Source organism: Corvus brachyrhynchos, unplaced genomic scaffold (genome assembly GCF_000691975.1).
Source record: "Corvus brachyrhynchos isolate BGI_N302 unplaced genomic scaffold, ASM69197v1 scaffold59, whole genome shotgun sequence".
In the NCBI taxonomy this organism is placed as follows: Eukaryota; Metazoa; Chordata; class Aves; order Passeriformes; family Corvidae; genus Corvus; species Corvus brachyrhynchos.
In genome coordinates this window covers 7354843-7365439 of record NW_008246054.1, presented here as the reverse complement: position 1 = coordinate 7365439, position 10597 = coordinate 7354843, and the positions used below count along the sequence as shown (strand labels likewise).

General features: G+C 48.0%; 1 long non-coding RNA gene across 1 annotated transcript in view; it reads right to left on the bottom strand.

Moving 5' to 3' along the window:
* LOC108449498 overlaps nt 1-10597 on the bottom strand; it is a 22911-nt gene that overhangs the window by 10356 nt on the left and 1958 nt on the right. The window contains exon 2 of the long non-coding RNA XR_001865662.1: nt 4083-4190. This is a non-coding gene — a long non-coding RNA (uncharacterized LOC108449498). The remainder of the gene's footprint in view (nt 1-4082; nt 4191-10597) is intronic.

The window sequence follows — 10597 nt, the reverse complement described above, 5'->3', positions numbered from 1 at the left end:
GCTGAAGGACATGGATGTGCTGTGATTTCTGCCTGGCAAAGACTGAGTCTGAGGGTTCTGAGAATGAAGGATCCTGAGACCCATCTGCTCTTGCAAAATATTACACTGAATTGAAGGACTTTGGCTCCTTCCTGTAGGAAATAAAATTCTCATTAAAGGCATGAAATTGAGCTCCTTGGAGACTTCAGCTTCGCTCTGCTGAGCAATCTGAACATAAGTTTTCAGCAATAGCAGCTCCTCGCTCTGTGTGCTTGTCTCAACACTGTGCCATGGGGATTTGCTTCTCTGAGAGTCCTTGGGATTGCTGTGTTTGTTCACTGGCAGCCCTTCAATTCCAGCTCCCTGGCATGGATCTACAGGCACAGAATTCTCCAGAGATCTGCATCCCATCCATGAAAGTGCCTTTGTTTTCCTCTCCCCCATGACAGGGCACCAAGCACCTACCAGTTAATGGGCTACCACAATCCTGCTCAGTTAAGGAATAGGATGTCTTGAAGGGGACTAGATCCCACCAGAGATGTGGGAAAGGATGTTCACAGAGCTCTGAAGTGTCTTTATCTCCTTCTCCAGAGCAGATGATCCCATAGGGTTGTAAAGTTCCCCCAGGCACAAGCGCACCCCAAGGCAGGGTGGTTCAGCCGCCCTTCCCCTTGCTCTTGTCCTCATGGATGGTGTCACAGTGCCACTTCGTGGCAAGCCTCCCTGGAGCCACCAAGAGCACCTGGCACACAAGGAGCACCCTGGTCTCTCTCCATCAGGGAGCCTCAGCATCATGCCACAATTCCTTTTCTCCACACGGCATCACCTTCCAGTGGTGTCTGCCCCTGAGAGAGGTAATTGATTCCCTTCCCCTTTCCAGCCCTAATTAAAAATGCACCATATTAAACTTGAATGCATTGGAAACAATTAGCTCCCTCTTTTGTCTCCTTGTTCGAGCCGGCAACGTGAGGCAGCCAGGTGTCACGTTCAACAAATCTCCATCAAGTGATTTCTCTGGAAGGAAATGAAGTTTGAAGAACTCCTCTGCTGCTCCTGATGCTTTGGCTCTGACCTTCTTGTGCTCCCAGCTTATCTCCATGGAGATGCTCATTTTGCAGACCGGCTCCATCTTCTGCCAGCAGCCGCTCGTGGAGGCAGGAGGCAGGGCCGGGGCCAGGGAGCCAGGCTGTTCCAAGGATTCAATCCCGTTCTTTTCAACACTCCAGCACTTTAAAATGGACAGTGGTATGGATCATCCTGCAGGGAAGATGTGCCCTGGCCACTCCAACCTTGCATGGTTATCCAAACCCCAAAAAGGAGGATTTTAGCTTGAGTTAGGAGCTCCCACAGCAGCTACCAGGTCGAGTGACCCTCACAGCCTCAAGGACAGGTCTGCACTTTGTTTTGGAAAAGTCTGACCATGCAGAGGCTCTTGTCAGAGCTGGAAGAAAGAGGGGGGGTGTCTGTTCCATTCTACACCCAGGAGGATAGCTCGCATCTCCAGGAGAAATGCACTGCAGGAGCACAGCATCCCTGCTGGGATTTGGGACACAGGGCTGCCTCCCCTGCTGCAGGTAAAAAACAATGTTTGGGAAAGGGGGAAAAGTGAAAAAGATTATAATAATAGGTTACATCTGCAGAAGTGTCTGGAAAATGGGATGTCCAAGACAGAAATCCTGCTCCAAATCTCAAGTAGCCTTTATCTGACCTGATACCCACAAACACCTCCTGTGAGGGCTGAGCGGGATCCACACCCTCCACACAGAAAGCAAGCATTAGCAGGACTATGCTCAGTGCTCTCAGGAAAAGCACTTGTTGGGAAATTTCAACAAACCATTTTTCATTGAAAAATGCTGATTCTTTGAAACAGGCTTTCTGTGAGAATAAAAGGGCAATTTTTCCTCATTTTAGCAACTCTAAATATTGCGGCAGCTTTAAGTGAGAAAAGAAACCAAGAAAAACCCTGCTTGAAAGTTGGTTTTTTATCCCCTTCTTTCAGGTTGTAACTTTATTATGATGAAAACCAAAAGAAAATCAAAACAAATGCTGTTAAAGAGAAAGGAAACTTTTAAGACTGCTGTAAAAATGAAATCCATTGATCTGACTAGAGGTATTTTTTCCCAGTGTTTGTTCCTACCATTTTTATTTAACTTCAGGTGCTAGAGAAAGGAAAGGGACGGTGAGATCCCAGGAGAAGGGGAGAAGGTTCAGCTGAGCCTGTGGGCCAGGCTTTGTGTCTGCAGCAGCAGCTGTGGTGAATGACAAATTACAGCTTCTCAGGACTTTGCCTACCACAGGCAGAATTCATTTAGGGGCCAAACCTCTTCCTGGGTGCGTCTGGGATCAGCTACAGGGAGGGGATGGGGTCAGCAGGGCTCGTTCCCCAGGCTCAGCTGTGGGGTGTCATGAAATGTGGGAGGAGGGAGAACGTGGTGCCTGAGACTTTGCCTAAGTTTCCCCTGAATTTAAATGCCAACTCAAGTGCCAGAGCAGTTGTCAGCCAGATGGCACCTTCAGAAGCTCTTCCACCTTCACCCAGGCTCCAAGGGGTGCAGTGAAGCTCTTTGCAGGCAAGTGTCTCTTCCTTCTGTCCTCAGGGATTTCACAGCCCTGCCTGCAGTTTTGCTCTGGTGTGAGCTGAGAGCTCCAGGGCTCTTGCATCTCCTTTTGTGTTGGCAAGGGCAAGTCTGAGCATCGACATGAGGCCCCCTCCTGTCTGCAGAAACCTCTCTCTTTTTTCTCAACACCACTTCTGCTTCCTTCTGCCTGGCTTCTGCTGTCACATCAGCCATCCCTCAGGGAGTTACAGCATTGTCTCATCTCTCCATCAGTCCTGTGCAGTCGCTGGTGGAAGCAACAAGGACTTTCCTTGTTTATTTGTTCTGCAAAGTTTATTTGGAGATGGATTTGTTGTTGTTGGTTTTTTATAAAGACTTATTGAGGAAAGTAAATTGGAGTTGGAAATACGCACAGCAAGGGGGAAACTTCATTTCCCATGAACTCAGCCTTTGGTGGAGTTAAAACAATGAGTAGTAAGATGGAAAAGCGGAATGTGTTTGAATCTTTAGCATACAGTTTCTCTGAGCAGAGGCTGTAAGGTGAAGTGGGGCACAACCTCAGCCCTTTTCTTGCCACTCACATCTGTCAGTCCATCTCCAAGCCTGGTTCTCGCTACCCACTGTGATCGGTGTCTAGAGGGATCAGTGAGAAGGGCTCTCACTCAGTACAAGCCAAATTCCAATTTGTTGCTGTTGTGCCAGGAACTGTAAGCTCTGCCTGTTGCAAATCAGCTCTAGTTCTTATGATTTATGTTTTTCTGTCAATTTCTGATCCCACATAAAGCTGAGAATATGGCTGCAGTCTTCAATTCCCTCTGAAGAAGTTGTCTCCTTTTGAATTAGCTTTTCATGTCAGGACAACATGGGCTGGCAATAAAAACCACGGGAGAGATCCTCCTCAGTGAAAATGATGGAATGAGTTGAAAGAGAGGAGAGGGATGGGGAGTGAGGGGAAGGAGTGAGTAAGAAGCAGAAAGATCCTATGTGAGGAGGCAGAAAAATGCAGAGTTGCAGCTCTGACACTGAAGTAATGCTTGCTGGAGACCCAGCAGAGGGGACAAGCCAGCCCTTGTTAAAGGTCTCTTTGTAGGGTGATAATTTGGAAGATCAGAGCCTGGCAATGGAGCCTGGATGGGAGCAAGAACATGTCTTCCTTCCCCTCTAAAGAGCAGAGGGAGCCACAAAGCAACCATATGGAGCTGCAGCAGAGCTTGCCAGCACCTTCTGGCTTCTGACGGTCAGAACCAGTATAAAGGACAGAGTTAGGCACAGATCTGTGTTTTTTTAAGCACCTGAAGTGAACTGAACTATGTGTTTTGGAACTTGGATCTAAAATACCAGTGCTAAAACAGGAAACCTGTGAGCAGGACCAAAGAATGGGAATTTCTGGTCAAGTTTAGAGAGTGCAAAGGCCTCTTTGGCAATCTTTGGGAGTGCAGGCCAGAGTGTTGTGCAAGGCTCCCTCTTTTTGTTTGAAAAAGCTATTGAGGCCTCCCCTGGTGGAAATGCTCCCCTGGGAAAAGGAAGAACTTCAATCCCACTCACCAGAGTGGGTATGGATACGTGTCCCACCAGTTAAATCTCCCTTGCAGGCAGGATCCTGGGCACTGGGCAGAAACTGGAGACTCTCCATCCTTCATGCTGAAGCCAGACCTGATGAGGAAAATATGTGAGAGTGAGGGACTTCAGTGAGCCCTCACAGAGACTGAATTAACGTAAATCATGCAGGAAAATCAGTGGTGGATTCTGGATTGTGCTCCATGAGTTATTTATTCACATTTTTAGGTAATTATTGAGTTAAACACCAGTGATAGAGATGAAAGGACTTTCAGGTCCCTGGAACACCCAGATCCCTGCACACATTTACCTGCTGCAGTGCTGCTGGTGGTGTGGGGAGGAATTTGCATTTATTTCACAGGCGTTGCGCTGAAACAAAGAGCGCTGTGTAATCCATTTATCACCAACCATTCCAATTCCTATCTTAAGTAAGAGAGGAGTCAATTAACAAATGAAAACAGAGTGCCAAAACACTCTCTCCATTTAGACCACAAAATGCTCTGTAGCAGCACAGCATGAACATTGTTTTCCTGGATGTGAATTTGGAGATCACAGGGGAAAGTAACTCATTCTGGGATTCAAGCTTTGAAAATGGACTGTTATCTTCCTGATGATCTCCCTGCTTTTGTAACTCCATCACCAACATTTTCTGGCTTTGTGGATTTGTCTGCCCAACAGTTGTGACAGAAAGAAATATTAGCTTTACAAATGGGGATAAAAATGACATATACTGAAAGCTAAAGCCAGTTAATGAGAAAGGATTTTTGAAATGTCACTCATCCTGTTTCCCACATTCAGTTTATATTTCTAAAAACTGGTTCCTCTTTTATTTCCATGAAAAGTCCATTTTCAACTTAAACTTCCTTCCATCGACTTCTAACCAAATAATTATTAGCTTGCAAATTAATTTAACTTGTTAGTCAAATTACAGCCCAGCAAAAAGGAAACCACAAATGTATTTATGCCTTTATTTAATCTTTATTAAGACTAACCAGGCTTGAGCAGAAATGATCTCTTGACAAAGCCATTAAGAGCACAGACAAGATCACAGGTCTGTAACGCATCTGAAAGGGTACAGCAGAAAAGTCAAACGTTTGTCTTCTGGGAGACAGTCAGAGCCAGGAATTAAAGAAAAATAGAGCAACTGAAGGACCAATGCTGCAATGGTTTGATAATTATTCATTGCTTTTTAAAGAAAGGCAACAGAACTTAAAGGGTTTTTCAATGCTATGATTGATGGCCGCATTTCAAGGCACAGAGAAAGTGTGCAAATCAGAATCCCAGAATGGTTTGGGTTGGAAAACTCATCCCATTCCACCCCCTGCCATAACGAGGGACACCTTCCGCTATCCCAGGCTGCTCCAAGCCCCATCCAACCTTGCCTTGGGCATTTCCAGAGACCCAGGAGCAGTTACAGCTTCTCTGGGCCCCCTGTGCCAGGGCCTGCCCACCCTCACAGGGAAGAATTTCTTCCTAATATCCAATCTAAACCTGTTCTCTGTCAGATGCCATTCCCCCTTGTCCTGTCACTCCATACTCAGGGTTAATGTTGCTACCAGAGTGAAGCCTGTGGCTGTGTCAAATCCCAGGAGTTCAGGGTCCCTGGGTGATTTGGGCAAAGCCAGCTGTGCCAGCAGGCCTTGATGCCCTGAAGGGGGCACCTCCTTGTGTGGCACCAGACAGAGAAGTCCTCTCCCACCCAGCTCCCAGCAAATCACCCCCCAGATCCACGTCTGACTGCACCAAGCATTTCTGGAGCCACTTGGACAGAGGTGTCCAGGAGGGAAGGTGCCCCATTCCTAATCCCAGCTGGCTCCCTGGTTCCAGTGTGCACAGCCTTGGCTCTGAAGCTTTGAGTGACTGAGAGGAGCTGCCAGCTCCTCTCGAAGCAGTGAAGTTTTTCTTGCACTGCAGGGACTTCCCAGCCATGTTCTCTTCCCCTGTCCCCAGGCTGCCCGGTGTAAATTTGGGAGGTGACTTGCATGATGTCATCAGCTGAAGGGTCATAAAAGCTGCTGGTGTGAGCACATTGCTGGGCTCTGAGATGCCATCTGCTCAGCTCCCTGTCTTCAGGGAGACATTAACACAGCCTGAGGGCTTCCCTGTATCTGACCTCCCTTCTCCTCTCTGCACAGAAACATGGCCCCTGGGCATCTCTGCTGCCCAAGTGTAAAATGGACTAAAATCCAGGACAGAATTGGAATGGAAATCAAGCAAAAGCACGCAAGCCTTCCCTTCAAGGGAATCTCTACAGAGCTCCCAGAGCCTTGGCTCCTCTGTCTGACAAAACAACCTGCAGGTTATTGCCTTTATCATCACAGGATCTCATCCCCTCTGCCAGCTCTGGTGCAGGCCAGTGAGGATGGAGGGGACCCATTGGAGCGTGTAAGGGTTGTCCAGGCCCACAGGGAGAGCCAGAGATCAGAAGGGATTTGGGAAAAGGACAGGCATGAGCATGGGGGAAGGTTGGTGGCTCAGGCAGACAAGACATTAGCACAGCCAGAGCAGCCCCTTGTGTGTCTGGCTCCTTTTTCTGCCTTGCTCTCTCTGCTGATTTTCACTCTGAAAGCTCCAGCTCTGCCAGCTCTTCAGCAGTCTAATCTTTTTTCCAGTCTCAGCTCGTGCCTACTAATGTGTTTCAGGCACAGAAATTTCATTAAGGCTGCCCTGATGTCCACAGGCTTTAGCCATGGACTTCATCATTAAGTGGGTTTCATTCCAGCCAACAAACAAATCACCCTCTGCTCCTGGGTGGGAGCAGAGGGGCTGGGATAGAGGAGGCACAAAGAAGGAAAAGAAGCAAAGAAAAGTCCTTTCCATGCAACCAGGGTTGATATGGAATAGCTACCCCCGTCCTCAGGAAAAGAGATGCACAGAGGTGAAGATGAAGCACTAAGGACCGTATTTCACTGTGCTGTGGCCGTGTTTAACACAGCCTTGGAAGTGCTGCTTGTCCCAGCTGCCCTCAGAGACCCCCAGCCCTCTGTCCCATCCCTGCCCTCACCCCAGATGCTGACCTGACTGTTGCATTTAACTGGAAATGTTTGGCAGCTCAGTTCTCCCATTCAGCTTTGTCAAAGGTCTAATGTGGGGATTACTTAGCCATTAGCTCTGGCTCTCAGGTTTTTTCTGAATTAAGATTCCAACAAGTTCCTTGTCTGATTATCCTCAGCGCCATGGATGGACCTGAGCAGCAGAGTTTTGAGCTGGAGCCAAACTTGTTTCTCACTGGGGAATGTGGCTGAGTTCTTCCATTCTGGCCTTTGTTCAGCTCCTCTGGCACCAAAAAATAATCTGTAACTCCCAGCAGTTGGATCATCTGCCTAGAAAAGAGAGCTTGGAAAGGAAGTCTTCACTGCCTGGAAATATCTAGGAGAGGATTTTGTGTTCTCCCAGTGACAGAAAAATTCTTTCAAACACATAGTAAGGATCCCAAAGATGCAGGGGAATGTGAAGTCCCTATCAGGCAGCACCATCAAAGGTGTGTGCAGGCTCATGCTTAGCCACAGCCTTGGAGAAATCCTTCTTGCCTCTCACAGAGAGCCTGCTCTGCATCATTAAGTCAGGTGAGGACCCTGCTGGCTTTGGTGGTTTGGCTCTCTGCTGTGGCACAGCTTTTTCATATGAGAAAGGAATATCAATAATGTCCTTGGAACCAATGGCAGGTTAGTCAGAGATGTCAAAGCAGACACAGGGCCAGAGGCAGATGGGTGCTGGGGAGGGAGCTGACGGGAAGGATGGAGAGAGACTCTTTACAAGAGCCTGGAGAGATGGGACAAGAAGGAATGACTTCAAACTGAAGGAGGGCAGAATTAGGTCGGATATTAGGAAAAAAATCCTTCCCTGTGAGGGTGGGGAGGCCCTGGCACAGGGTGCCCAGAGCAGCTGTGGCTGCCCCTGGATCCCTGGAAATGTCCAAGGCCAGGTTGGATGGGGCTTGGAGCAGCCTGGGATAGCGGAAGGTGCCCCTGCCTGTGGCAGGGGATGGAATGGGATGAGCTTTAAGGTTCCTTCCAACCCAAACCATTCTGGGATTCTGTGAAACTCCACAGTTCTTCCCTGTGTGAATGCTCCTGATTCTGCTCCCAGACAGACAATGCTGATCACAACTAAAGCTACCTTTGAGCCCTTGGAAAGACCCCTTTGTTGCTGTATCCTGCAGTGGTAGGGAGGAGAAGAGAGATCCAGCAGGCAGGAATTGCGCAGCAAGATTGATCTATTTAATTATTTTCCAACTTTTATAAACTTTTTTTGTTCATAGTCTAATTGGTCAAAGGATCAGGCACCCCTTGGGGTTATTGGCTAAAATCCTAAAACATCCATTGTCAAAATATTTTCCTACTGTACCATAAACATAGTTCTACAAGGTTGCAGGTGTTCATAGTTTATAGAACTCTGCTACAATCTTCGTGAGAGAGAAAAGCATCTCACAGCACTGGAAAGAAGCAAGAAAAGTTATTGCTAGCAGCATATTTATATCCACACCCCTTAAACCTTCTCTGAACTTTTATTATTTTTATTCTGAATTTAAATCCAACCATGGTTTTCCAAACAGTCCTGGGCAAAAAGAAATCTCTTCCCTCCAGCAGAAGGAGAACTGCTCCCACATGGGCTGTCCTCAGTGGAGCCTACAGAGCTCTGTGCATTCCCTGCGTGGAGGGCCAGGGGTGACAGGGAGCATCTTATTTGAGGCTAATCAGAACAGCATGCAACAAAAGGAGCAGCTGTCATCTTTTCCTTTCCCTCAGCCACTGCTTGATAGATCAATCAGATCAAAACATTTTCAGAATCACTTTTTTGGGAAGGATTTTTGAAGTATTTTCTTTTCCTCTAAAATGCTTCCATTTAGAAAGGAAGTATGTAAAACTGAAATAAGTCCTGTAGGTTTGTAACAGAAATAAACCTCATTTTTCCCTCTGAGAGGACATACATTTGGCAATCCATGCAGCTCATCTGCAAGAGACAGAAGCTTCCTAAACATCCAGAATGAAATTCTTTCAAAATTCAGACAGCATCAAGCCAGTGAATTAATTTTGCTCTTTGTTAGTATAATCCTGGTTGCATTTCCTCAAGGGCTGGAGCTGCAGAGCCCTGCTCAGGACCAGACAGTCCCAAAATAGATTTTGGATGATTGCTGGGAGTGGGACACAGTGCTGGGGCTGTGGTCCCTCCTGCAGGCAGGAGGTCCTGAGGTTTTTGTCTCTGTCCCACTGGAGAGCCTGAGAGCTGCTGGCTCTGGGATCACTCTCTCCTATTGCTCAAAGCCCTTAGATATTCCTGCTATTACCCTCTGGTTTATGCCATGGCACTGCTGGGTGCAGGGAGGCAGTGGGGCTCCACTGTGTTACAGCCCTTACAGGGAGAGGAGAGTGGGTTTATTGCCTGAACTCTGCAGAGTGCCCAAGGAAGAGAAGAAAAAAAAAAAAAAATCTCCTGTTGCCTTTTTCTGGTCAGTTATAACTCCATGCCTGGGCCAGCTTAGTCTGTGATGTTCAGATTTTATCATTTAATCACACAAACTTTGCTTTATCTGCCCATCCTGTGGGCTGAGGGGAGGCTGGTGCTAATCTATGAACTGAAACAAGTACCTGTGTTTAACTAATGCTCATTGTGTCTGTCTGGGGCAGCTGGGGGGGTGTAACATCCCTGCAGCATTACAGCCTTCAGCTGCCTGAGGGTGCCACTGTGCTGATCACTCCCAACTGGAAAACAAACTGGGAGTCCTGGCTCAGGCATCCCATTAGATGGCACTGGGAGGGAGAAGGGGCAGACAGCAGTGCTGGAAGTGATGCTGGAGCTGGGAGTGCCCTCATGGAGGAGATGGGATCATCCTTTAAGTCTGAGGAAAGGCAGCAGCCCAGCTGGGGTGTCCCTGGTCACCCCCCTTGGCACGGGCAGCAGGACTCTTTGTGTCTGTCCAGCAGCTCTGGAGAACAGTGAATAGAATCCCTTGGGATGCTCCAGTGCCTGATGACTGTCTCTTAAATAATGTTTGACCTTATACTACAGTCCTTATACCCCAGTCCTGCTCCCTGGGGCCCACAGGGCTCCATCCCTGTCCAGCTCTGACTTGCTCTGCTCAAGCCCATCAGGATTTTGCCCGGCTGATGATGCTGTGCCAGTGCAAGTCGCTGTCTGCAGTCAGGGGCCGTGTTAGCATTGATTCTTCCAGCTGCCAAAGCAGAGCACGGGCTTTCCTTGAGATGTTTCCCTTTCACAGAGTCCCCTTTTTGCAGAGTTAGAGCAATGGAAGGAGAGGAGGGATGGGGGAGAGAGGGAGAAAAGGGAAAGAAGTGAGCAGAGCAGTGCTTGCTGCTGATGGGGAAGTGTCAGACTCTCCAGAGCCCTGCCTAATGTGACCTACTTCAATGGTCTGCAGAGAGGTATTTGTCTTGCAACAGTTCGTTTTGGAGGAAAACAAACTATGATCTTGAGTAGCTCCAGAGCAGGAACCTGGTTTCAAGAGGAGACTCTGGCTTTTGCTCTGTGTTTCGCAGGGTAGG